The sequence below is a fragment of the Anguilla rostrata genome, chromosome 7 (assembly GCF_018555375.3).
Source record: "Anguilla rostrata isolate EN2019 chromosome 7, ASM1855537v3, whole genome shotgun sequence".
Classification (NCBI taxonomy): Eukaryota; Metazoa; Chordata; class Actinopteri; order Anguilliformes; family Anguillidae; genus Anguilla; species Anguilla rostrata.
Window position 1 is genome coordinate 12083536 of NC_057939.1, and position 25751 is coordinate 12109286.

Here is a 25751-nt window from a genome sequence, read left to right on the forward strand (position 1 = left end):
ACGGGAGAAATGATTTAGAAGGTATTTAATGAAATAACTAATTGGACCTCTTTTGTGCCCTTTATTCTATATATACATTACTGATAAATGACCTTAAAAGTGACTGATAGGGCTAATTAGTGGCTGGCAGGTTATAATTCACACAGTACACCAAATACATTCATCTGCAAAGTTTTGAGAGTAATTTAAAAGTTACAGCTTGAGCACTCATCAATTACCTAATCATTCAATCAATTAATCAGTTGCGTATCCATTTTTGTATCGTGTATTTTTCCTCCCGTCTCCCATTTGGAATTGCCAATTGTATTAACGTGTGTGTAACCGTGACGACCTGCAGGCACTTGGTGAGGAGCAAGTGGGGTCATTATGCTGTGGCAGCCCAAGGAAACCAGGCTGGTTTAATGCTTGTTTCCAATGGGACAATGCCAGTGTTGCCCACTTGTGGACTCTTGCTCATATTCGTTGTGTCAGAGCCCAGGCACGAGCTACCCATGTCTAGGCTGTAAGGCTTAGCATGTGCCTGTGGTGAGGGTGGGGGGGTTCCAGCCAGCCAGTTCGTATAATTGCTGTTGGACCCCTTTCAGAAAGTGGTAGTTACTGAGAGGGCTAGAGAAAGCTGGAAAAAACAGAAAAGGACCAAAGAGGAGCAGTCATGATGTAGTGTGTGAGCACCAGACAGTGAAGTTTACCTGCTTTACCTTTCCGACCTGCCAGTCTATTACCTGACAGGGTGGGAATGTGGGACACAAAGCACATATTTGATTTATTTCTGATATATTGGCAATTGATTTTAGATTAATTAAAATACACCTCTGTTGTACGTCAGTGGCTTTACTGCCAGTCCTCTGGGGAATGTTTTGTCAAAAGGCTCGTTTTCTCTTGTCCAATTTCTGTCAGTCTCAGAATAATACTGATACAATGCTTGATAAATGAAACCACAAATCTCTACAATGTAGACCCTTTTCACATCCTCCTCTAGTAGCCCCCCGCCCAACAGCAGTCACCCAAGATATCTGGCACAGGCAGTGTTTATCAGTATTAGGAAGGAAATATGTTGTTTGAAACTCAAGACAAGCTGATCTTACTCTACCTGCCGTAGCTGTTCCCTAGTTGTCCCAAACAACCTTCCACCCCTCTCCCGCCCACCGGCCTTGTCTGTCAGACTACAGTGCGATACTCACTAAGCATTTCCTGTTCCAAATTTTCATTTACGCTGTTTACACCTTCCTTTCTCTGTCTGTCACACAGCCACCAGGGACAGAACAAAAAAAAATCCAAGCTAATGCATGAGAACAAAAACAAAAAATAAAACATGAGAAGCAATCTCTCTCTCTCTCTCTCTCTCGACATATACAGCTCTCTCTCTCACTCTCACACTCTCTCTCTCTCACACACACTCACTCACTCTATCTCTCTCTCTCATACAGCAGTAGAGGATTTCTCATATGAGTATGTGGAGTGCAGTAAAAGCAGGTTCAGCCCGGGTCACCTCTGCCACAGGCCTAAATGAGGCTTTTCTGGTGCAGCAGCAGCTCTTTGGTTCTCCAGCAGGATGGAGGCTGCTTAAGCCACTCACAGCCAGCAGCCAGCGTCTCATTAATGTACACAAGCACCTCTGGTTGTGTTGGAGGTTTTTGTCCAAAATGTCCTTGTCTGAAAAATGTTTTTTTTATGTTAGATAATGCTTGAGTGTACACACACACACACACACACACATATATATATATATAGTTGTGGGATGTCGTAGGCTTTATTCCACTGTTCTTTGCTCACAGATAATTTATTGTAGTAAACAAGCTATCAATCCTAACCCTTCACCCACCACCCAACTTCTGAATTCTATACTGTCTCCATACTGATAAAAAGGAGCAATTAATCAATATAAAAATGTTTAAAAGAAAATGTCTCATTCTCAAGCACCCCTCAGGTGGCTGTAGGCGATCACAGCTAATTGTGCAGGAGAGGTTTTAGCGCTTGTGTGCAGCCATGGGAAAAAAAGCCGCATTTTTTCTTTTATATAAATTATTTATTTTCATATTTATAAATAGGCCCACACAGGAGAGGTGCAGCTGCTATCACACTGGAGAGAAAGTGGATTTTTACTGTAGCTTCAAATCCTTGATAGGCATCCTGTAAAAACTTCGATGTTGAAATTAGAACTTGCTGTCTAAAATAGGTTGTAGAGGTCATGGTCCATCATATTGTCTGGAGAGTGGAAAACAAGTACCCACTGCTGTTTCAAAGAGCTAAATGAGCAAATGTGTTGCCTGTTAGCATAACCCAGATAGGCCCTCTGTGACTTTCTCTGTACAGGATAAAATGGCGGTTGGCTCCAGGTTTTAGAGAATCTGCCAGTTACCGCAGATGCCCTGCAGTGATATTGGCCTTTGAGCCTGGGAAGCCGCAAGGATCGCAGAAACACAGGGAAACGCGCAAATCAATTGCCGACGAAGCTTTTAATGTAGTGCCTGTATCTCCCAATCTTTATCAGCAACACCACCCATAGCACTGACATGCCATAAACACTGCTGTCAACGGCAATCAAGACTATCTGTCACAACACGCACTTAGTTCATGGGCCTCGCTTCTCTGTTCTAAATGAAGATTGCTTGTTAATATATAACCCCGTTTGATTTTTTTAAAAAGGGTAATGCTAAATCTAAATTTGCTCAGGTATGCATCAAGTAAGAACACAGTCATAGGAGGAAAATAATACAAGAATTCTTTTGCTGCCGTGGAAGTTTCAGTTGATCATTTTCAATCGATTTTACATGATCTTCCCCTCTCTTGCCAATGATAAATTAAGCAGTGGCTTGTGTACATAATAATGAAGGGGTTTAGTGATCTGGAAAAACAGTGATGATCTTTGTGTATCTGCCCTCATAATATTATAGTGTGGTCACTGGCTCCATATTTTACTTGGTTAGACAGAAAATGCACTGAAAATGTCTAAGTAATCTGCAAATTCGTCATATAATGCAGGACTGCATAAAAATGTTTACACAGTGAAGGAAGAACATTGCATTACACTTTCAGCGCCCTGACACAGCACGGCCAGAGGAGAAACCTGCCAGGGCCTGTGTTTTAGTGCTGCAGATGAAAAATTAACTGCCTGGCTTTTCCTTTATTTAAACACTTGCTATCCCCAAAAGAACCCGACAAACACGGTCCGGAGACCCCGAGCTGAATTAAGAGCCGGAGAGCGGTCTCTCCTCACGTCACTCAGCGTCTCGGGTGTGAAGTTATCGTGCCGGTTGGTTTCAGGAAGATTTTTCAGTTTCCCCTACAGTTTAGCCCCTTGGCTGGCTGCTCCCAGCACAGTCTCTCCCTGAGAGAAGCTGTAGTCCAGAGACTTCCTCCATCTCCATAGTGCCAGCGGTTTAAAAAAAAAAAAAAAAAAATCAGTTAAGAAAATATTCTTCACCCTCTCGTGTTTGCAAATGTTCTGGACACATTTCTCTCATTTGTCAAAATGAAGCAGCAGGAGCCAAACGCAGCCTCCCTGGCCTCAGACGAACGCGTGCTCAGAAATGTACAGCAGAAACGGATGGCTCAGTCCAGCTCAGCTGAGGGAGTATTACAAAAGCTTTTGCTTTTTTTTTTTCACTTGTTCACTGAGCCATTCAATTTTGTCTTGTGGAGTAATAGTAAATGATCCTTAAAATGTGAACCAAGGTCACTTGTCTGCCTCTCATTCTCTCCCTCGATCGTTCTGTCTCTCAAACCTCCCTCTCTAATCTCTCACTGTACATTTTTTCTTCTACAAGTCAAGAAGGGATTATTTTTATGTCAAGACATCCTTTTTTTAACATCAGTGCTAAAAAGAATCTTAATCATTTGATAGTCATAGCTTTTGCTGCTTTCTATACAGTGTAAGACTGAGAGTGAGGGTACTATGTATAAAAAGAGCTGAAATTGCTATGCAGATCACCTGATAAGGTTTCAAATACCCTCAAATTAAAGCTGACCATCTGAAACCTCTTGCTCATTGTTTTATTTCAAATACAGTGTGCTGGAGTACTGAGCCAAAACAACAAAAATTGTGTAACTGTCCCAATACTTTTTCATTGAACTATCATCTCATTGTCCCCCTATATTCCATGATCCAAACACCATGCATGATCGGAGGGGATGAGGAATTACAATTTTAAATTATGGCAGATAAGCAAAACCGTATTCACAGGGATATAGTTGTGCTCTGTTCAAAAATAGAAACTTTACACCTCTTAAAGGAGAATTTACCCGTTTTATTGTTTATCCTTCATTCATACCATACTGCTTATCTAAGTGCATATATGTACAGAAGTATAGCCTACTTCTTTTCTGTTATAAGAAATATTCAAGGGAAGTGGAGCAAAAATATTTTTTTATTTCCAGCTTCCTATTCAGTTTACGCCCATAATGCATTTCTTCCTCTCATTCGTTCCACTGTACAAAAACCACATATGGCAGTCTGGGGAAAATCAGTCAGTATGGAAAATAAAATAATGGTCTTCTGTCCATCTTGTGTGAAGTGTGACAAAATATTGATTGATGATTGCAATGTAAAGGACGTGATACTCTAGGCCCAGGATTTCCGCATGCACATGGTCATGCAATTCAATATATTCCCATATTCAACACGCACATTTCACTCGACCACACAGTATGTTGCAGATTAGGTAGAAGAGTAGAGCTTCCTTTGCAATCTCTTTCTTGACCTGAATAGCGGTGATACTGAATTTTGTGTTTTAACCAGGAGCTTGCTTATAAATCTATACAAGTTCTATGGCATTATAGGTGGATTCAAAATGTACTGTGTATTGTACCTAGCTGAATATATGTCATTTGGATAAGAGGCGGTAGGCAAAGGACATCACCTGATCTGCCTCACCAGCTTTTTGACAGCAAACGGGTTCTCAGGACTTTGTCTGGTGCCATCTCAACCTATCCAACATGAAGAATCTTCGACAGCTATCAGGGTGATGAAATGTTGATGTTTTCAGCATTTAGTAGTCTCTCTTATCTAGAGAAACTTGTACAGCTTATATTTTTTGCATATACAGACCATATAGTTGGATATTTCATTAAGATTTACTTATTTACACAGTTAGTATCTTGCTCAAGGGTACAATGACAATCTTACCTGGAAATTGAACCTACAGCCATGCAGTTGCAGGCCCAGTTCCCAAATCATTAAGCGACAGTGCTAGAATTTGCAGCGCTGTACCAATGTGTTTTCCAAAAATGAACCAAGGCAGAAAACGAAAAACATCAAAGTAAGCTTCCTGGGCTTTTGCATAATGTTCAAATGCAAACTGCAGCAGAGGTTTCAACATTATTTTTAAAAAATACCATTAAAACTATGTATGACACCTTGTTATAATGGATATATATTCTGAAAGGGACCTGCAACGGTAGTATGAATGTATTCAGGATTTGTATTTTGGTTCTAGGTTAGCATATTTAATTTGCATTAGTAAATTGCTGCACTGGAACCAGTCGGCTTAGAGGGAGATTGAGAACATGAAATAAGGCTGGCATTACTGATTTTAGATCTCCCAGCTCATTCATAAATTCATATAAAATGTATTCACTGTGGAATTAATTTGTTGCTGCCCCCCTAGGCTGAAGGCATATGTAAGTATACTGACATGTGCTAGGTTCTGACTCTGTAAGCCAAAGTAATACCCCACCTTTACAAAGCGGTACTCCATATTTCAATAATTCAAAGTGTACTGTAAGGTGTCTCTATGTATCGTATCTTTTTATGAGTTCCTAACCTTTAGCATTACAGCATGAGTTTGTTTGCAGGATGCGGACGTTTCGTCATATTTGTTCTACATTTAAAAACGCAGATGCTTGAATGTAACTCTCCTGAAGAGTAAGCTTGGCTATCGATGAGTCAACGAAGAAACTCAACATACCACCTAGGGTATGTCTTGTAAAATGTAAAAAGAAATTCAGTTTTCCCCAGCATATACTGAAAAGATAAGAACTAGTAGAGCTGTACATTTGGGCATTTGAATGCCACTACACAAAAATGAGGGCTTGTCCATCGATGGCCCCTGCCTAAAAAAATGTCATACATCAGGCCCTTATTTTGAGGTATTGCTCCAGGTAGATGTCACTGTAGTGATCCACTGTTTTGTGTACACAGTCATGATTCCTCAACTTGGCATTTTGTTATAATGTGCTTTAAAACTACATATTAATGTGATTACAGGTCCGATCTGAAATGATTGATGTTTAGTTCTAATTTGTCCATCTTTATGGCATTTGATGACCAAAAGTTTTGTTCTGTTAAAAAAAGGCATGTGTGTTAGTTCTGTTTCTGGGTAACGCTCTGCGTAGCATTCACTGAACACTGACCGTTTCTGCCACGTTTCCTGATTGGCTGATTGTGTACTGGAGGGGGGCAGGTTAACCTGGTGGTGATCATTTGGGCAGGTGTGTGTGTGTGTGTGTGTGGCAAATGGGGTGGGGGGAGGTTGTTGAAGTCACCGTGCCCCCACCCAAATTCCTCTCCAGCCTAAATTATACTTTAGTGATTGCGCTGCGTGAGCCTATTTATTCAATCGTCCCGCGGGCTTGACACGGTGGGGCAACGATTAGAGAGCACCACTCACAAGGCAAGAAAGAAACCGGAACAAGGGAAAAAGGGAAAAGCAGATGAAACTGAAATTGCCATTTCTTCAAAAAGCAATGAGCGTGCATTCAGCCCTGCTTGCGTAACTCTTGATTCTTTCTCCGACGTATTCCTTAAATTGTTATAAAAATTGGTTTGAGTGTATTTCGGTCCTGTAAGAGCACCGCTAATGGAAAAGAGCTGAGTGACATGTCCATCCTTCATTGCGGCACCCTCTCCAACTTAAATGTTGTCATGGCAATAATTTAGTCCCAATCTAGGAAGAGACAGCCCTGTGTTAAACAGTTACATCATGGCTATGTGATGCAATATAGCAGCGAGAACAAAAAAACAAGTATATTCATCAAACTCTTTGTCATCCCTGCCCTCTGTGGCTTGTTGACCACGGCAGCAATGGGACGATTCCATGTTTTCTCCTTTGTTTTGTAATGCGTACCACATGTGCACCATGTCCGGTCTCTCCTAAATGTCCTGCCTGACTCTGGATGCCTTACATCCCAGAAAACAGAAGATACAGCATCCTCTCAATGTGAGCTCCTTGGTGGAGACGTCACCGAAATGGTTTTAAGGTCCCATAGACAATGGCTCCATTACATGGCTCCACTGGGCAAATTCTGTGGCCTATGTCACAGGTCTCATTGCACATGCACACAAGGGAATATGCCCTTCAACCAGAGGACGAGACATTTTCGCTTCGTGTTGGCTGCTGCTGGGAAACAGCGGCACCAGACGCCCAACTGTTGCTTTTCTGCTGTGATGTCGGTCATTCCAGTGTGAGCGTGTGCGTTGGCCCGTGCCCCAGGGTGTCACCACTGGACCCACTGAGCTCTGAACCTTCAGCAATTTCAGATTGTGTGTGTTTTGTCATGAAACGAGACACGGTCGTGCCCTGTAAGGGCTGGTGCTCGATCCCCAGCCAATGGGAATGCACTCTCAGACATGAAAGGACTGCTGTTTCGCTCTTCCTGGAGACACACTGCAGGTTTTCATGGACAACTTGAAGGGTGGAGATCAGAGTGTTGAGGTGAAAAAAGGTGAAAAAATGATACTTCCCCTCACGGCCGACAGGCTACGGACCATTTCTGTGAAATTCTCTCTATTTATCTTTTTCTTAAATGTTTTGATTTCTATTTGATTTTAAAACTAGCTAAAAGGACATGGTCCCTTTTCTGTGGCTGACAGTGGGTGGCGAAGTCATTTTAAACCAGTCATCTGGTAAAAACCCGTTCCTTTTTTGTTTGTGTGTTTCAAACTCTCCATGCTGACCCAGCAGTTACAGTTTTATTTTCTGCAGCACAGCCTGCTGGGTAATTGAGGCCCATTTCCAGCTGGCGCCTTTCCAAACATTTAGGAGAAAAGAGGAAAAAATGTTGAATAATAAAATCGAAACAGACAGCAAAGCAAAGCACTGGCATGTTGTCTCCTTGCGATCAGGTACAAAGGAAAGTTGGATTAATTCTGGCGCAAAGAGTTCGCTATTGGCAGATGGGTGTGAAATCAGGAATCATGGCTTTCCATATCCTGGCTTTCAGACTGGAAGAGGCTCGTGGGTGAGGAGTTGAGGAGTGGAGAATCAAGGAAGGTCCACCCAGCCTCTGGCAATGCTGCAAGGGAGGGAAAATGCAGGTGATGCCCGTCGAACACGTTCCAAACCTTCTCCGTACCTCTGTTCTAGTGTGCTGAGTGCCAAGAATGTATTCACAAGTGATTTGGGCTCCAGAACAGTCAGCGCCTTTTCAACACCTTGATGTTTTAAGTAGTTCTTTTTCGATACCTCCCTATTCCTGTCGCATTCAATCACCGGTTCAGAATGGACATTATAATCATGAAATAATGTCTGAGGACAGAAATGAGCCACCTGTTAAGCTCAGCAGCCCAAGGCCAGTTTCCCCTCTCTTGGGTCAGGGAAACTTCAGCAAAGTGGACTTTTTCTAACCCTGGCAACCAGAGCCTCAGGGCTCTGTGGCACTTCTCCTCTCCTCGGGCTTCTCGCCTTGGTTGTTTTCCGAAATGAATAAGTCACGATGAAAACATGTATTCATAATCGGTTAGCTGCTTATCCCTCTCACAGTCTGAGAGGGCGTGAACATTAAGGCATTACTCGCCACTATCTGTACGCCCCTGAAAGGAAAAGATTGCACTTAACGCACAAGGCTGCAGTTGCTGCGTGGAGAGACAAAGACGCAAGGAGTTTTCTTTCTCCTTCCTGTGGGAGTGCGTGGGGTGGTCCACTGTCCACTGTCCACATTGGGTGCTGTGGCATGCAGGGACGTCAGATCGCGGAGAGACCGGACACGGGGGGCCAGAGCCGGTGGCACATCTCACCTCCGTAAAAGGTATGCGCGTTGAGCTGTGTGGGGGGGGAAAGAATAAACCTGCTTTAATTCTAAATCAGGTGGGACAGCCACGGCTTAGCCAGGCAGCGGCATGGAGGAGCTATTATACCCTTGAACAGAGTACAGCATTTATACCCTTGAGCAGAATGTGACATTTATACTCACGAGCTGGTGTCCCTTTGGAAATACTGTTATCACTTAGAGAGGAGGACGTGACGGAACGCTGAAAAGGTAGGTGGAAATAGCCAAGCATGGACGAGGAAAAACAACAATGGCCAAAGTAAACTCTGGGATCTCGGTGTCAGTGCTACGGCGGCTCAGTGCATCACAAACACAGGTGCCCGCTCTGTAGCATACCACTGAACCGTCCTCTATCGGACTGCACACAACTCCCTCTGAAATGACCTCTGCTTTCCCCCTCCAGTGTAAATGTGCACCATATCTGTGACTCACAGTGGCGCTCTGTCTTCAACCTTCAAATGAAGGCAGCAGAGCAAGCCTCTAAGACTTGTCAGATGCATTTTTCAGAGTAATAATAATAATAATAATAATAATAATAATAACGCACACACGTGCGTGTACATAAAGATCACCCTGTAACCCCCACAATAGGAGAAAGCAAGGCACTCACATCCCTGGACGTGCGGACGCAGCAACAGATACCGCTTCGGGTTCCTAGAGTCCGATTGGTTCCTGGAGCACAAAGAAAAGCCTCATCGCTGGGAAAAGAACCAGAATTCCGTGAAACAGGAACTGCCGGGACGCATGGAACAGGCCGTGCTTTCAGCGCCGTGTGCGAGGGGAGGGGCGCCGTTCAGACAATGGCAGGCCTGCCTTTCACACATCTCCCTTTAATCAGCCAGATTCTAATTTGTCGACCGTGGCAGGTGTTTTATTTTGAAAAGGGGGAGGGGAGGAGGAGATCTAGTCAGACCTGCGGTACCGTACAAAAAGCCTTTTGTAAGGGGAGTTTTTATTTCTTCAAGCACTCTTGAAGGGAGCTTGCAGCATGTGTGTGTGGTTTTGGTACGACTTGCTTGTTTTACCAGTTCTACAGTATGCTGCTTTCAGGCCAGGGAACAGAAAAATAAAATATGCCTATATCAAATAATAAAATGTGATTTATTTATATTTAAAAAAGAGTTTATAAAACACAGTAGGTTTGAGGTATGGCACCGGGGGCTAAATTCTCGCGGAAAGCTGAACTTTTTCAGCCTCGTTGTGCAATGTCTCCCCCTGTCCCCCACAGATGCACCTGGGTCCAGAATTTATTGCATTACCTTCTGAGTGTCGGCCATAAACAACAGACATAAAAGATCTCTCGGAGGGCCAAGAGTACACACATCTGCAGTGGAACACTGGCTGAAACACCCAGAAGCAATCCAGCAATAATGTCCCCTCTTTCCACAGCTTCCGTACTGCACTGAGAGCCCAGAAGAAGGAGAAAAACACGAGCACACACAACATGACAAATCCACCGTTCTGCGTCTGGATCAGTCAGAGGCAAACCTAGGCCTCGGCTGCCAGGGCTTGTTTTCTTCATTCTGTACTCCCTTATTAACTAAATGGGACAAACTATTAGACTAAATCAGTGAGCTTGGGGGGACTCGTCCCTGGTGTTTTAACATTTCAGAGACGGGGAAAATGCGGTAATACAAGACTGCGGCCTTCCACGGAGTGCTTTGGCCAGCTGAGGAGAGAGTGATGATTGTGAAAGGGGAGTTTTCCTTTCAAAGCCAAATTGTGGGGGTTCTGGGAGGGGGAGGGGGGGAATGGCGGTATGTTTCTGTGGTTTGCAGAGTGAGGGAAAAGTAACCGCTTCTTTGTCCGGCGTGTTTTCCTAAAAGGACGTAATCCGAAAGGTGGCAGACAAGAATAAATGTACCACCCCCTCTTTCCACGGTGTTTTTACTACTCCTTACCTAAAGTATGTGTTTAAAAAAAAAAAGAAGCTTTATTTCAATTATACAAGTGTTACAATAATCACACGCTTAAATATTATGGCAATAATTACATACTCAAAAGGACACTGTAGTAGATCAGGTAAAAACATTTTCAGTATCCTCCAGAAGTCTGCTGAGTTTGTAGAGAACACCATTCCAATGCTGATTTTTGTGTACATATAGTGTCAGCAGCTGCAAACAGTTTTGAGAAGGAAAATGCAATGCAGTTTTCAAACATAACAGCATCACACTCTGCTCATAAAGGCTAAATTAGTAATGAGTAATTTCCTTCCTCCCACACCCCAGTATCACCATTAAAAGCACACAGAGCTGCCTGAAAACAGCTCCTGGAAAATATAAAACAGCAATAAAAATTCCTCAGAGAAGCAATTTGCAGGTGTGTAACATTTTACCTGGCTTCACCTCTCCACAAGAAAAAAAAGTAAGCACCCTGTGTAGGCATAGAAATTGGCCTTGTGTAGGTAGGCGTTCACACGTCTTTTGACATGACTAATGAATATTGTTCAGAAACATGTCAATGTTTTAAGGCCTGCCTTGGAAATGCAGTTTAAAGCTGCTGACATGACGCATGGGAGAATGCAATGTGACCACTTCCTGGACCCGGTGGGGATTCTTTTAACATGTCCATCTGTCTGTCTACCCGTACATATGTATCAATTATTTGGTGGTGACTGCAGCCTGGCCCCCAAAGCACAGCTGTGTAAACATATAATACTGCACAGTGAGGACCGGCTCGGCATAGAGACAAGCAATGACTGAAGATCACTGCAGTATTTTAACAAGGTTAATTAGTTGCAGCAGTGATTAGTGTCAACAGTATGTCTTCTAAATAAACTCACAGAGGTTGGAATCGGGGCCACTGTGCAGCCTCATATGTTCAGTTTTAGCATGTGGGATTCCCTCTCTTGAAATACAAGCCACCATTGTGGACCCCATCAGAGCAGGACACTCACGGTCCACCTAATGTAGGTGAATGGAACTTTTACTTCATCCTGTGATTAGACTCACTTGGCAGTGCCACGGAAACATTTTATGCAAAAGGGGGACTGGGAAGGAAGAATCTGGGGATGGACCAAAGATGAATAAGAGATTAATTTTAATATGTCTGATAATGCGTAGGAGTGAGTGAGTTAAATTCTGAAAGGAGAAAAATTGGAGATGAGGATGAAAGAAAGATCTGAGATTTAAAAATGCAGACTTGTGAAGCACGGCCAATCACGTCATCACAAAGAACATCACTGTAAAATCATGCGTCACTATCACTCCTCCAAGACGCATACAAAGAAGCGAAAAGAGGTTCAAACAGGAGAGGTAAAACCGAACCAAATTAGATTTCTAAACCCATCTTCTCACCGTCGCCAACACGAAAAGGTTCCACACATGTCTGTGGCTGCAGGCAAGCTTTTGTTAAGCTTTTAAAAGAAGGAAACTGAGGCGGTGGCCAAGCTTTAACCAATCGGACTGTCATGTTCCCAGGATCCAATGTGCGCAAAGTCCCCAAGCTCTGGCGGTGTTCTAAATGAAAGGAATAAGTCCTCATCCTCCTGTTGCTCCCCCAAGCAGCACTAACCGTGAAAGGGGGTGGAAAACATTGTTTCCTTCCCTACAGCAGCGCAAAATCCCTCTTGACTGAGAATGAGAGAGAGAGAGAGAAACAGAAGTTACCTGAAGGATTGGTATGGAGGAGCGGGGACATTTCTGAACATAAGTCTGCAGGTTTTTATTCCTACCAGCTCTGCCACCCGATTCACCCAATCACAGTCCTGGTTTAATCGCGGTCAGCGGTTTAGCGAGTACTGGAACACCTGCTGGACCGGGGGGGGGGTAGGGGCTCCCCTGATTTACACTGACCGCAGCAGGAGCATGTTGGCATTCCTTTATCCAGGGAAGCCGCAGAGCAGAGGCCCGCGCTTCCACAGAGCCGCGGGGGGCGATGAATCCCCACGGCAGAGCCGGACATTTTGTGCCCCGGCGAGGAAGTGAGCCGCCGTCTGTGCCTGTTGTCGGAGGCATTCATAAATAAACACCGCGCGGGAGTGCGGTAGGAGGGCACCGACTCCACTGACCCGCGCCGGCCAGCCCATTGGTCACCTTGACGAATATCATGCCAAGATTCCCATGCCATGCATCATCCTTCGACAGATGCAATAAGTCGCCACCCCCACTCTCCACTCCCCCCTTCCCCCTCTTCCCCCCCCCCCAGCCTACTAGGACTCTTTTAATGAAGCTCGGTTCTGTGCCGCCTCTGCCCAAGCTTAGCCCTGCGACTGCTAGCGTCCGAAAATGTTCCATTAAATTTATGGTGCCATTCGTCATAGCCCAGCGCAAGTCCCCCCCTGCCCACGCGCGTACGTGCTCATCCTGGGAGATGAAACGGGATGACCTCAGCCGTCTAGCGCGAGGACCCAGGAACGCTCGAGCTCAAACGCACAATTGCTCAGCTCTGAAGTCCCGTGATCAATCACGGCGATCAATTTCCAAATGTCCGTCACTGTTGGACGCACAATGTCCAATGACTCGGTCATCAGCCAGGTATAGTTGCTCCTCCGGCTGTTAGTATCGCCAGGTATAAAACCAGCAAAACCTCCTGCTACCTCATTTTATCTGAAGGTCAACTAATAACTTTCTAATTTCTGTTTTTATGAGGTGCGACCTGTGTTAAGCTTTAGCCCAATCATACGAAGAACAACAGGGATAAACTCATGACAGACTCACAGAAATTGTGGAGCATATCTAATGGAAAAAAGAAGAAAAATACAAATCATTTGTACATTTCACTTATATTGTAGTCACTACATTTTCTTTTTGGAGACAGGTGTTTTAATTAGCATTTTTTTGCTAAATAGACTTTTTTAATATCTATAACAACCCTAACAAATTAATATACATTTTATTTTGTTCAAAGATGAAGAAATCTTTTTTTTAAAAACCTAGATTCTATTCTGTCAAGTAAAAAAAACCTAGATTCTATTCTATCACACAAATAAGTACTCTTATATTTATATTAATAGTTAATATTAAAATTATAGAAATACACATTAACGATATTACATTGTTTTAGTGGTGAATCATAGTTGTTAAATTGTGAGATTCCTTCCTCTCTAGATCAGACTATTGCTGATAAAAGCCTTGATATTTACATTCTTATTGCCTGGTAGGTCTGAACAATGAAAAGGGAAATACTGATGAACAAGATGACGAAGTAATGCTTTCTAGTTCAGTAAAAGCCCAGTAAATCAATCTGTGTAAATTTGGGGCTCATTAGCAAGTCTCAATATTTCATTACTGCATTGATTTGAATTAAGCAAGCATGACTGCCCTTGGTATTTTAACCATAAATAAATATTTAAGCTGTATTGAAGTCAAGGCCAGAATAACAGCTTTATTCTATCTCACAGTTAAACAACACATTTGATTAATTTGATTGTGAACTTATTTTGATGCAAACTACAGTACACAGAACACATCAACTGAGAGATATGTCTTGTCTTTTATTGGGTTTTAACAGACTGTTGGAAGGGATTCTAAGGTGGTTTATGGTTTTAATATCCTGGTCCCTATTCTGAAAGAAGTGGAAAAGCCAAGTGCTCCAGATGGGGCTTCAAATCACCAGATTCATTTTCCTCTTAATGCTTTGTTTACAGAAGTCTCAAAGCGACTAAGACAATGTGGTTAAATTGCAGTGTTTGTTGGGCTGTGTGGGGTGCCTCCATGTGATTCGAGCCATTGGATGTATATATTTCAAACAAGCCTCAAGGCGTCATGTATCATTGGAAGTTTTCAGTTGTTTATGAAAAGTGTATCGTGTCTCCTGTGTTAGTGAAAAAATTTGGTTGTTCATGTTTTACTTCAGTGGACATCAATAGAAGGACTGCATATGGACTGCAGGTCTCCCATTAGGAGTCCAGGCTTAGATTTTGTCCCCGCCTCGTAGAGTGCAGTGGGCAGGTGTACCAAAGCCCCAGCAGTAGTAATGAGGGAGGGAGACTTCCTGGGTCCATAGTGGGTGGAGCTATCAGGATGCTGTTAATCATTGGCCACAACAGAGCAATGCCATTGGTTCTAAACTAGAGAGTAACGCATCGCAGATTTGCAGCTGATGACACATCACAGGTTCATGAAGCTACACATGATCTCTCATCATTATTTAAAAATGGTGACTTGTCATGGACTTAGAGATTCACCCTGGTAGGCCAAACAGCGGCGATCACTTTTCAGAATAATGGTGTGGGCTCGATTAAAAAAACGAACTCAAACCTATGATGAATGTGGGTCGCTGCCCGTGGCACCTTAGCATAATCCAGCCTTCCTTTCAAATGACAGCCGGTAATAAAGCACTCAGTTTAACTGCAGCTGTGTCGCTGGGTGCCCCTACCCTTCCCAGCCCGTCAGAGAGAGCGAGGCGACTCGCGGGGAGCCCGGGGAGAGGCCGCGGACCCGACGGGCGTAACGGGTTCCCATTACCCCGTCAGACGGAACTCGATCGCCGATCCGTCCCAGCCCCGCCGTGACACGACGGTGGAAAATCGCACCCAATTTCCTCACCGTCAAATTCAAATAAATAGGATTAAGATTTTGTACGGGCGTGTGTTGTTGAATGGGCCTCCCAGCCTGAGAGTCCCTCATTAAGCTGTTGTTTTCCTTAAATGGAGTGAAGTCAGTGTTTTCTCAGGAGGAAGGAGGGGGGTCAGAGAGAGGTCCCCCCTGTGGTCCTGGCTCTGATGGCCACTGTATAAAGCTCCGGAACATTGAGCATAGAACATGGAATATTAAATGTAGAACATGGAACACGAAAACATATCCATTATTCTTATGCTTTTTGACTAATAATAGTGAAGCATGGCAGTGAACTTTTTTCCTGCCATTGTAACCTTTACTTCTACAACTGAGGGAAGACAGCTGCAATAATTACACAGTCCATGAATGTACAATAACTACAGAGTAGCAAATCAGCAGTAAATGTAATTTTGACAAAGAAGAATAAGGATAATTTTAATTACACGGCAATGCATAGAGCGCAAGTAAATGTAAGCACACTATATTAGGACAGTTGATTGCACCAACATAGCTTTCCATAGTTTATTTTTATGTGAAATATGTCTTTTTTATTACTATAACACAAAATAATGTATTCTTTATTATCATGCAGCTAATGGTCAACTGCAGTTCCCAACATGATGTACGTGGGGAGAGAGAGTGGGGTTTGTTTGAAGAGGTGAGTAAACACAGTAAATCATGGTAGACATGGTAAATCAGTTCTGCTGGTGTGTAAGTGTATAAGGTGGAAGAGAAATTGTGAAAGAAGAGTGGAATAGAGTGTACAACAGAATAGAGGAGAATTGATGTGGGGAGAGTAAGAGTGGAATGAAGAGAAATGGGGGAGAGAGGGAAGGGCAGCAAGAGGAAGAGGAGGAAGAGGGAGGGAGAGGCAGGGTACAGAAAAAGGCGCTGCCGTAAAAGCGAAAGAGAGTAAAAAGAAAGAGAGTGTGATCCGATGCTCCTCCTTTTAAGAAACATCTGTGAGCCATCAAGAGGGATGTAAGAAAAACGCTGTTCTCAGCTGTAACTCCACGCTCCCTTCTCTCTCCTCAGCCTGTTTCCCGTCCAACCGACACCTTTCCTGAGGGAAAAACCACAGTGAATTTGTACCAAAAAATTAAACAAAAAATAAAAAACCAGGCAGAGCTCTCTGACCCCAGCAGCTCCCATTCATCTCCTCCAAGAGTCAGATGAGCTCGACTCGCCAGGGCTACGAAAAACACAGCAAAGTGCCTGGGGCCGGGGGGGGGGGGCGGAGGGCGCAACAACAGGCCAACACGGGAACGAGTACAAAGTGGAGTGCTCATATAAACCAATGATCTCTGGTAGGTTAGAAATACAGGGTGTTTGTTCATGGCCTGAGGGTCAGTCAACATGGACAGAGGAGCTGGAAGGTTTTGTGTTTTCTTGGTTTTACGGCCAAATATTGCAGACAATACCCTGCCAACCCAATTTCACAGTCAGCTTCTAACATTGACAGAGGATATACTGTACACATAGAGGGTGCTGAGCGTTACATGGACATGCAGTTACCTGCACATACTCAATATTGTTTATTCACTAAAATCCCGACCACTTGCAATGGAGTAGGCTGAACATGCGGACTAGTTGGTGACCGGTAACTGGCAAGCGTGTGCGTGCGTGTGTGTGTGTGTGTGTGTGTGTGTCCACACTGCACATGTGTGTCTCAGATTCGAGCTTTCTCATTTTCCCATATGCATTAATAATCTAAAGAATCCAGAGTTTGACGTGTGAGTGGGCACGCTCTTCCCTAGATGGGTATAGCATTTAATAGTGTACAGTACGCAATTGGAAACATGTAGATCCCCAGTTTCCTGTTAGGCTTCTGTGGTCTGGGGCTTTCTTTCTTCCACTGTGCGGAGGTCTGCCAGTATCTGAGGTCTGATGGTAGTGTGCCAGTCTTGCCATGCCTTCTCATTGTATTACACACAGACATTCTGCTCTGGGTGTCTACAGCATACCTGCCGGACAGATTCTAGGGTATCACAGCATATGAAAAGCACAGGCAGTTCTGGGAATTACCCCTTGGGGTGGAAGTCTCCAGCACATCCATCACTCTGTGCTTATGTATAGACCCTTCCAATGCGCAGGAAGTGGGTGTAGATACCATCGTTAAACAAATGCCTCCTTCAGTCTGTACCACTGAATGTTTTCTTAACAACAAGTCTTTTTTTTTGTTGTGGGTCCCTAAGGAGGACAACTGGTAATTTTTGTCATTGTTCATTTCCTTTATTTATTTTTAGACTTGAGTCCATTACTTCTCCCCCATTTTTCTCCTGAATTTGGAATGCCTAATTGCATCCGTCGGGCTGTCCTATCACAGCAGCGTCCTCCATGTAATCAGGATGGTAACCAATAGCATGAAGGCAGCCAATATTCCCCCCCCCCCCACCCAATGCAATCAAGCGGCTAAGCTGCCGCAGCTACAGCACTTAAAGAGTGTGATTCTCTATTGCAGGTGACACAGATAGAGCGCGTGTGCCTGATCTGCGGGAGAAGTCACTATGACTACCAGTGAAGCATGGATGCCTTGCCTCCATTCCCGGGTGCTGTGATGGCAAATTATTCATCACAGTGCTGCACAAACTGCAGCCACGACTGCGATCATCAATGCATTATGCTCAAGTGCATTCGCCTGATGTGAGCTTATACCTTTCCTTTCTGAAAACCACTCAAACAGTGGCTTATGTCAGGACTGCTATGGGCCGAAACTGGGCAATGTCGTTCACCTATATAAGCCTATATAAAGGGTTTGGAGGCTAATGCATTTAATTTCAAACATTGCAGTCCAGACAAATCAAATCAAATTTAAATGAAATGTAATCTAATCTAAACCCAGGAAAAGATTCAGTGGGAAGCTGCAAGAGGCAAACATGAAGCAATCAAATGCCTGCAAATGCAATTCAGAATTTAGACTCTGATTGTGTCCAGGTAAACTTTATGGTTGATATATACAGTACCGGCCAAAAGTTTTAAGCCACCTTTGGCTTGTTTAAAATATCGTTGACCTGTAGTGTAAGTAAAATAGGCACTAAATCTGCATTAAATATGGCAAAGAAGGCATTAGGCTTAGATGTGCTTGGCTTAGTAAACATATTATGGCATGGTTATTACTACAGTGAAACTGCAATTATGATCTGCTGGTCTAGAAGAATGCGCATCTGCCAGTTCCCAATCTTTTAGGTCCACTGTTGATGGTGCTTGGCCCACTGGAGTCTTCGTGTTAGTAACAGCACATAACACTGTAGTCAATGGAACTGGTTTCTCTCTAGTTGCATTGAGTTGGTGCAGTTTTACAATGCTAGACAACACAAGATATTTGTCTTCTGCCTCTTGATCTTCTCCTGCTAACATTACTGCCCATCAGCTAGAACCTTCTTTTGGCCTGCACTGTATATACTATATAATGTGTGTGTGTGTATGAAATACATTTTTGATAAAAAATGGTGAAGTTGGAGTAATTTTCAATGGATAATGTAAAATCAATGCTGTTTGTGTCTCAGGGGAGTTGGAAGGGATGCTCGGAAGGGTTAATGCATACATGTGAGCATTGCCTCATAACAGCAGCTCTAGTTTAAAAAAAAAAACTGTTCAAATATGTTCTTCCCTGAGAGAAACTCGCCGTCCCAGGCACCTCATTTGCATATTTCCCTCTCCTTTCCCTGTTCCTCAACACTTTGATCTCCCCCTGCACGCTCTCATTCCCTCTGCTACCTCACCTACAAGCACCAGGGGAATACACACAGATGTGAGACACGCTCACACACATTGCCTCTGCGTGGCCAAAATCAAACCAACCGTATTTCTTGTACTTTCTCTGATGTTTATAAAAGACCACCAGCAGTCTAAAATGGACACACTTACAGAATACAGAAGTTGAGCCATTAATCCCACTGATTATAAAATTGCAATGGAGAGCAATGGTAATTTGGGATTATTATTATTATTATTATTATTATTATTATTATTATTATTATTATTATTATTATTATTATTATTATTATTATTATTATTATTATTATTATTATTATTATTATTGCAATGAACCAATACACTCCACAACCTGAGCACATTATTATCCATTTGAATATATTATGCTGTGAGGGAGGTAAACACAAGTCTATCTAATACTTCAGCATTTTTCAGCATCACGAAGAAACGGCCAAATAACTAGCTTCTGTGAATCACATGGGAAAATATTTAATTTCGTTTGTTTGCTTGTTTGTTTGTTTGTTGGCTGTTTGTTTTTACAAAGAGCATATGTTTTGTGTTGAGTAGCTTTTTACATTGAAAACATTTTTATTGAGATACAAACGTGCCGTACATTACTGCACATGTGCATTCAAAATAGTGTACGTGTGTAGGCTGCATGAATGGGGGGGGGCGGGGGGGGGGGATGGGGTGACTGGAGAATAAAAATGAGAAGATCAGTGTGTATAAAAGGACACAGAAACAGGGATCAAAAGCCTGGCCAGATGACCTACCCCATGATGTGGCGTTCACTAATGAGAGAAAGCTTGGGGTTGGGGGTCTGCGGTGGGGGGGCGGGGCGGAGCGGGGAGGGGGGGAGATGACGCTCACACTAATCAGTTTGTGAGTATGCGCTATATTTATGCCTGGCATGGTGACAGGCTGATGCGCTTTTGCGTGGAGCGCACGCACGCGGCGGGGCAGGAGGGGCCCTGACGCGCTCTAAATGGAGTGCGACGTGCGCGACGTGCGCTGCCGGAGTGACGTCACGGTCGTCCCGTGCCCCGCTTTCCCCGATCGGCCATACGCTGGAATTATTTGGGCTCCCGGAGAGCAGCTGCGCTGATTGTTGTTGCTGCTTTGGTGATGACGTCGGCAGCACGGTCACAAGTTTTCACACATCGCTCTCCGTTCCTCCCTTTCCTTTTCCTTTTTCTAACTTAATTTCCCCCCCATTTCCCCCCTGTACTGTTTTATTATTTTTGATCAGCTATCTTAGGCATCTGTACCAAAGTTATCTATCAAGTCAGCACACTTTTAAGTTGTTTGCTTGAGTGGCTAATCTTTGCACTTGTCCTCATACTTTGATTTGAATAATGGACTGACACAAGTTCTTAAGGTCCTGGGCAGTTTCTGGACTTACCACTTACTAGCACCATTCCACGTGCCATAACAGTGTGTAACCGTGTCAACCAAGTTAAGAGGGCTGATGTGTGAGCATCTGCATGCGAGCATGGGTGCACGTGTGTGTGCGTCACGGCAGTTCTTATGGGTTTCCAATTGATTTCCAAGGTGAAACTTTGATGAAACTTTTATTTTTCTGCTGCCATCTTGACCAGGACTCCCTGACAGAAGAGATATTGCATCTTAATGGGACCTTTCTGGTTAAATAAAGGATAAATAAAATAAAATAAAATAAAATAAAAGGTGGTGTGATGTTTCTCCGTCTTACTCCTCATTTACCCCCCCCCGCCCCCCCCCCGATAGAACAATAGAGTGTTACCAGTGCTCTCCTAACTTGTTGTTTCGTGGTTCATCTGAGGATGTGCTTGAGGAAAAACAACAACATCTTGATTAGCAATTGGAGTCTCTGAGTCTCCCTGTCCTTTAGGGAACGGATAGAAGTCCACCATTTAAGGCCCCTCTCTCAACAGTAGTCCCTAAAGGGGATTCTGAGGGGTCTTACGGTTCTGGTGCGGCTGTAACGGAGGCCTTATTTATGAACTGACAACGCACAAAACTTCAGACAGTGATATAGCGGTTCTCACATACAGTACCCTCTACGTACGTGGCTCGGAAAATGAGGACACTGCAGGGAAGATGGACAGCCCAGCTGAGGTACTGAGAGGGGTGAAAGTGGTCAGCTTGCTGGAAGGTTTATTTCTCATTGTTTTACCGCAGCCAAAATGGCCTGTGACAAAAATGCAACACTCAACAGCTTAATGCATGGGCTTAATGGGATAAGCATAGTGCACCCATCTAATAAAAGACTTCACAGATACGTAGGTATCTGCTGTAAAATAGATAGTATTTAAAAGTCCAAAATCCTTACAACTACCCCAAACCTATGCCTCTCTGGTTGTGGCCCACAGGTATCCGGACCAAGTCTGGGTTTAAGTTTTAGAATTGATTAAATCACTTCGCCGCATCATACACGTGTCTTAACCAGATGAGCCGGCTTGATAATGAAGAAATTGATCGGATCGTGTGTATAGGCTTCAATACGTACAGCCAAATGTGGCTGTATAAATGCATAATGTTACATTTAAGGTACATTTAAGTTGCCCTGAATTGCTTATTTTGTGCGTCAAATGTCTCCTCAGCATACGTCAGTTTAAGTCGTGTGAAGTGGAGAGCTTGCAACCCACGTAAGTTTGGTTTAACAGGGAGGCAGGATCAAAATGAGAAAATGAGACGCAAGTGTTCATAGACATTTATCACTGACAACGTTTGTCAGTGATAAATCAGGACATTTGTACGGACATTCTTTAACCAATGATTAAAAAAAATTATAACACAAGCAAAACAATATTTTACAAAATTTCTAAGCATGTCTTCTTTGCAGGGTATGAGGGCTGGGCCAGTCAGAGCCCCCTGTGACCAGGATTGGGCAGCCCTGCCACCTGGTGGCTTCACCTCCCCCTCGCCCCGTGACCGTGTCCCTCACAGCGATACCAGACGGCGCTCCTCTCTCAATCGCCTCCTTCGCAGTCCGCCAGGCAGCAAAGGGAGGGAGACGGAGCAGGGGAAGCGGTGAGAGGCCCGGGAGGAAGGGAGGGAGAGGAGGAAAAGGGGGTGCGCGGAGGTGGTGGAGCGGAGGAATCATGGGAAGTGTGTCTGTTTGACAGCAGAAAGAGAAAGGCAGGTTAACGCATTGAGGACCCATGTAGTCTCGCATAGCCAGATCTCCACACTACGTTTCAGCGCTGTGCCAGCGCTGGAGAAAGGTCTGGCTCAACCCATTATCATTCCGCTATAGGGGAAAAAACGCTCTGGCTTGTTTGTATTTCTTTAAACTAATCACAATCGTCTTGGGCGGCGCTAAGCCCAGGATGCAGCGACGGTGCCGTTGAAAATGGTAACACACAGATAGCGGAAGGCGAGGAGAATTCTGACTAAATAGTCGGCCATTGGCATAGTCACAGTCTATATCCTGTGAGTCAGACTAGGACTCATGCAACTTGCGCAAAAGGGTGACACCCTCCTCACACCAAGCCCCCCTGTCAAATCGGTGTGAGCTGACCATGCTTAATGCAGTGACAGTAGTAGTTAGCTGAGCAGTGCTTACTTCATAGCCCGTACTACAATAGGGTTTGCACAGAAAACCCTTGAACCATATACACATGACTGTGGTTTTATGTGTTGTAGCAACGTATGTATACATCCTGATGGGCACTAAGCACATAAAAAGCAATATGCATTAGGTAGGCAGGCAGATGTCCACTTAAGCTTCAGTCACCGTAATCCGACAGTTGTGCAAAGGGTTCTGTAGATTATGATTATGATGGTGGTGATGATGATTACTATCATTATCATTATTATGGCTATTACCATCGGCCTGAAGGATTTTTTTTAACGTAACGATGGTCGTGCCATATAGGAGCAATTATGAAAATACAGTGCAGGGACTGTACAGTATGTGCAAGTTATAGTATATGTACATCACAGGGCTAAGGATTTTTAATGATGCGAGCAGGCCATTCAGCCCATCTAGGCTAGTCCTTTGGGCCACCCATCGCTGTGTGTCTAGAACACTCCAAAGTCTGATCAGAGCAGGGTAATAAACCAATAATATAACAATCAGTTGAGACCTTGAAATAAATAAATGCAAATGTTTTAGTACCCAGCACCATGTGAAAGCTACATCAGTAAAGACAGAGCCAAAAGGTGGGCCTGGATTAAAATGTGAAAGAACAGAACCAGCCCTGTTGTTATTACACAGTAATGATGCATCAGTAAATGACTCAGCAGTTGCAATAGCATAATCCATTTTAATCCATTTACTGTATATCCTTTTTAATGATTGCTATTGCAAACAGCCTGACAGCACTTCAGTATTTTAGTATGTTATGGCTCATCTGCTCTTACGCATGAGTCTCAGATCAACTGGTAATGATATTACATAACTGGTAAATTAATTTGACCAATTTTCCTACTAACTTTTTTTTTTGCGTAATTCACATTTATTGACGAAAAAAGTATAAGCCCATTTGTTGGCTACAGGCCCCATTCACACAACAAAAAAATGTTTTAAAAATTATTTTACAGTAGACAGGTAACAGTGAAAGATGCACCAAAAAGAGATGGGAGAGAGAGAGAGAGCGGGAGAGATAGATGAAACACAGAGAGAAAGGGATTGGAGAGGGATAAAAATAGCCCAAAAGACGCAGTGATGACAAGGACAGCCTTTTCACTCCAACTTAGTGCGCACACACACCCACACACACACACACACACACACACACAGCAGCTTCCATGGGCACAACTCGTGCATTTTTCTGTTTCATATTTCATTCAGATGCACACTCATCCACTTACAGCATGCACACTTTACACTCAGGTCTGACCCCTGCAATGCACGTGCACACACAGACACACGCACACACACATGCACTCACGTGCGCATGCATGCACGAGCGCACACGCATGCAAAGACATAGCTGCTCTGTGTCTCCTCTATGCGAGCAGGCGGGTTGTACTCAGCGTGGCTATCTGCATGAGAATTCCACTGGATTGATCAGTAAAATCTACCGAGGGAGATTTGCAGCACGGACACAGATAGGACAGCACATCTCCCCTTAGCCGCGTGGATGTGCGCTACACAGCATTGACCTACATTTGCATGAGAGCAATTGAATGAGAGAAGAATAGAGGAAAAACTGTCCAATAAGGAAGAGAGCTTGATGTCACATGACGTCGCTGACGTGGGTTGTAACGGAGATGGGGCTGCGTGCGTGGTATCCACAGGGGAAGGCAGCACTTTGTCAGGGTGCTCTTCTGCAGAGAAGTATTTTAATAATCCCCATAACACAGATGTCGCACGGAGCAACTCAGTATGACTACTGCTCAGCATGCACGACTGCTAGCACAGCCAGCATTCCGTAACGCATGCCACACTGTCAAGATAGCAGCCGTAGTTTCATTGCTGTACACGCAGCCTGCTAGCATAGATCTGGGCACTGGTCTGAAATACTCCACCTTATAGACACCAATAAATCTCCTGCAGATTCCTGACAACCAAAAAAAAAATGTTTTCACCAATATTCAAAACAGAATTATTCCTCCACACTATTCAGCTTTGGTAAGTAACTCTTTCTTACAAAATTCCCAGGAAGCTGCATATTTCAGAAAAATAACTGTCATCTTAAGCTTTAAAAGTATTTAAAATATGTATTTAATCCATGTCGCCCTTGTACTACACATACGCGATGCATATCAAAACAGGGTTCCACACATCTCTGTACTTCTGAGAGTCGAAGCAGAGAAGGAGTGAAAATATATTTTACAAACTCTGTGCACAGGGACCGAATCCCCTGCTTTAGACCGTCAGAACAGATGATCTGACCGCAAGGCCACTGAACTGAAAGAACTCACGTTGATTTAAAGCACAGCAGATTTACGTTTGAAAGCATGGATTCACACTGAACCATAACTGACAACCAACCAAGAAATATTTTTCCAGGTCATTTGCTTTGGCCTGTGTCATCCCGTGTGTTTCTTTACCTCTAATGCCAACCTGCACTGCTTTAATTGGTTAGCTCATGAAAAATGCAGAAGCATTGCTTAGAAATTAAATTCTCTGGGTATGACTTTGATTTGTAATTTAAAATGTGTCTCGGGGGTTAAGTGAAAGTTTTGGCATTCCATAACAACGACTGGCGTGATACTACCACTGTTTCTAATAATGATAAACTTCTGGGCGATACAGTACGCAGTACAAAATGTCAGTGGTGGGAATTATTTATTAAATATGGCGTAGATTGCAGATTATTTATCCAGCAAGCTTCTTAATGTATTCATGCTGCGGTTTGCTGTGATCCTTGCTGGCTGACCACGATGCTTTCTAGATCCAAAACCTTGCTTTGCACATTCTTAGAATTGTGGACTTAATAATTTTCAGACCAGAGAGACTTTAAAAAATAACACTAATGATAACTGGGACCTATCATCTTATAAACTTGTGGTAACAGTTATTTAATAAATTAATATATGCTCAGCGGAGGTTTCCGCACTAGCACAGAATATTGAAAGTGAACATTCAAAAAATTAACAGTAAAAAAATTGAGAAGGAGA

The 25751-nt window shown here is 43.6% G+C and overlaps 1 long non-coding RNA gene across 1 annotated transcript; it reads left to right on the top strand.

Annotated features, from left to right (window-relative positions):
- Window positions 1-8160: 8160 nt before the first annotated feature.
- LOC135259016 (uncharacterized) lies at window positions 8161-16624 on the top strand. The gene is made up of 3 exons (XR_010331174.1): window positions 8161-8254; window positions 16078-16143; window positions 16521-16624. It is a non-coding gene; the product is annotated as an uncharacterized LOC135259016 (long non-coding RNA).
- The last annotated feature ends 9127 nt before the right edge of the window (window positions 16625-25751 follow it).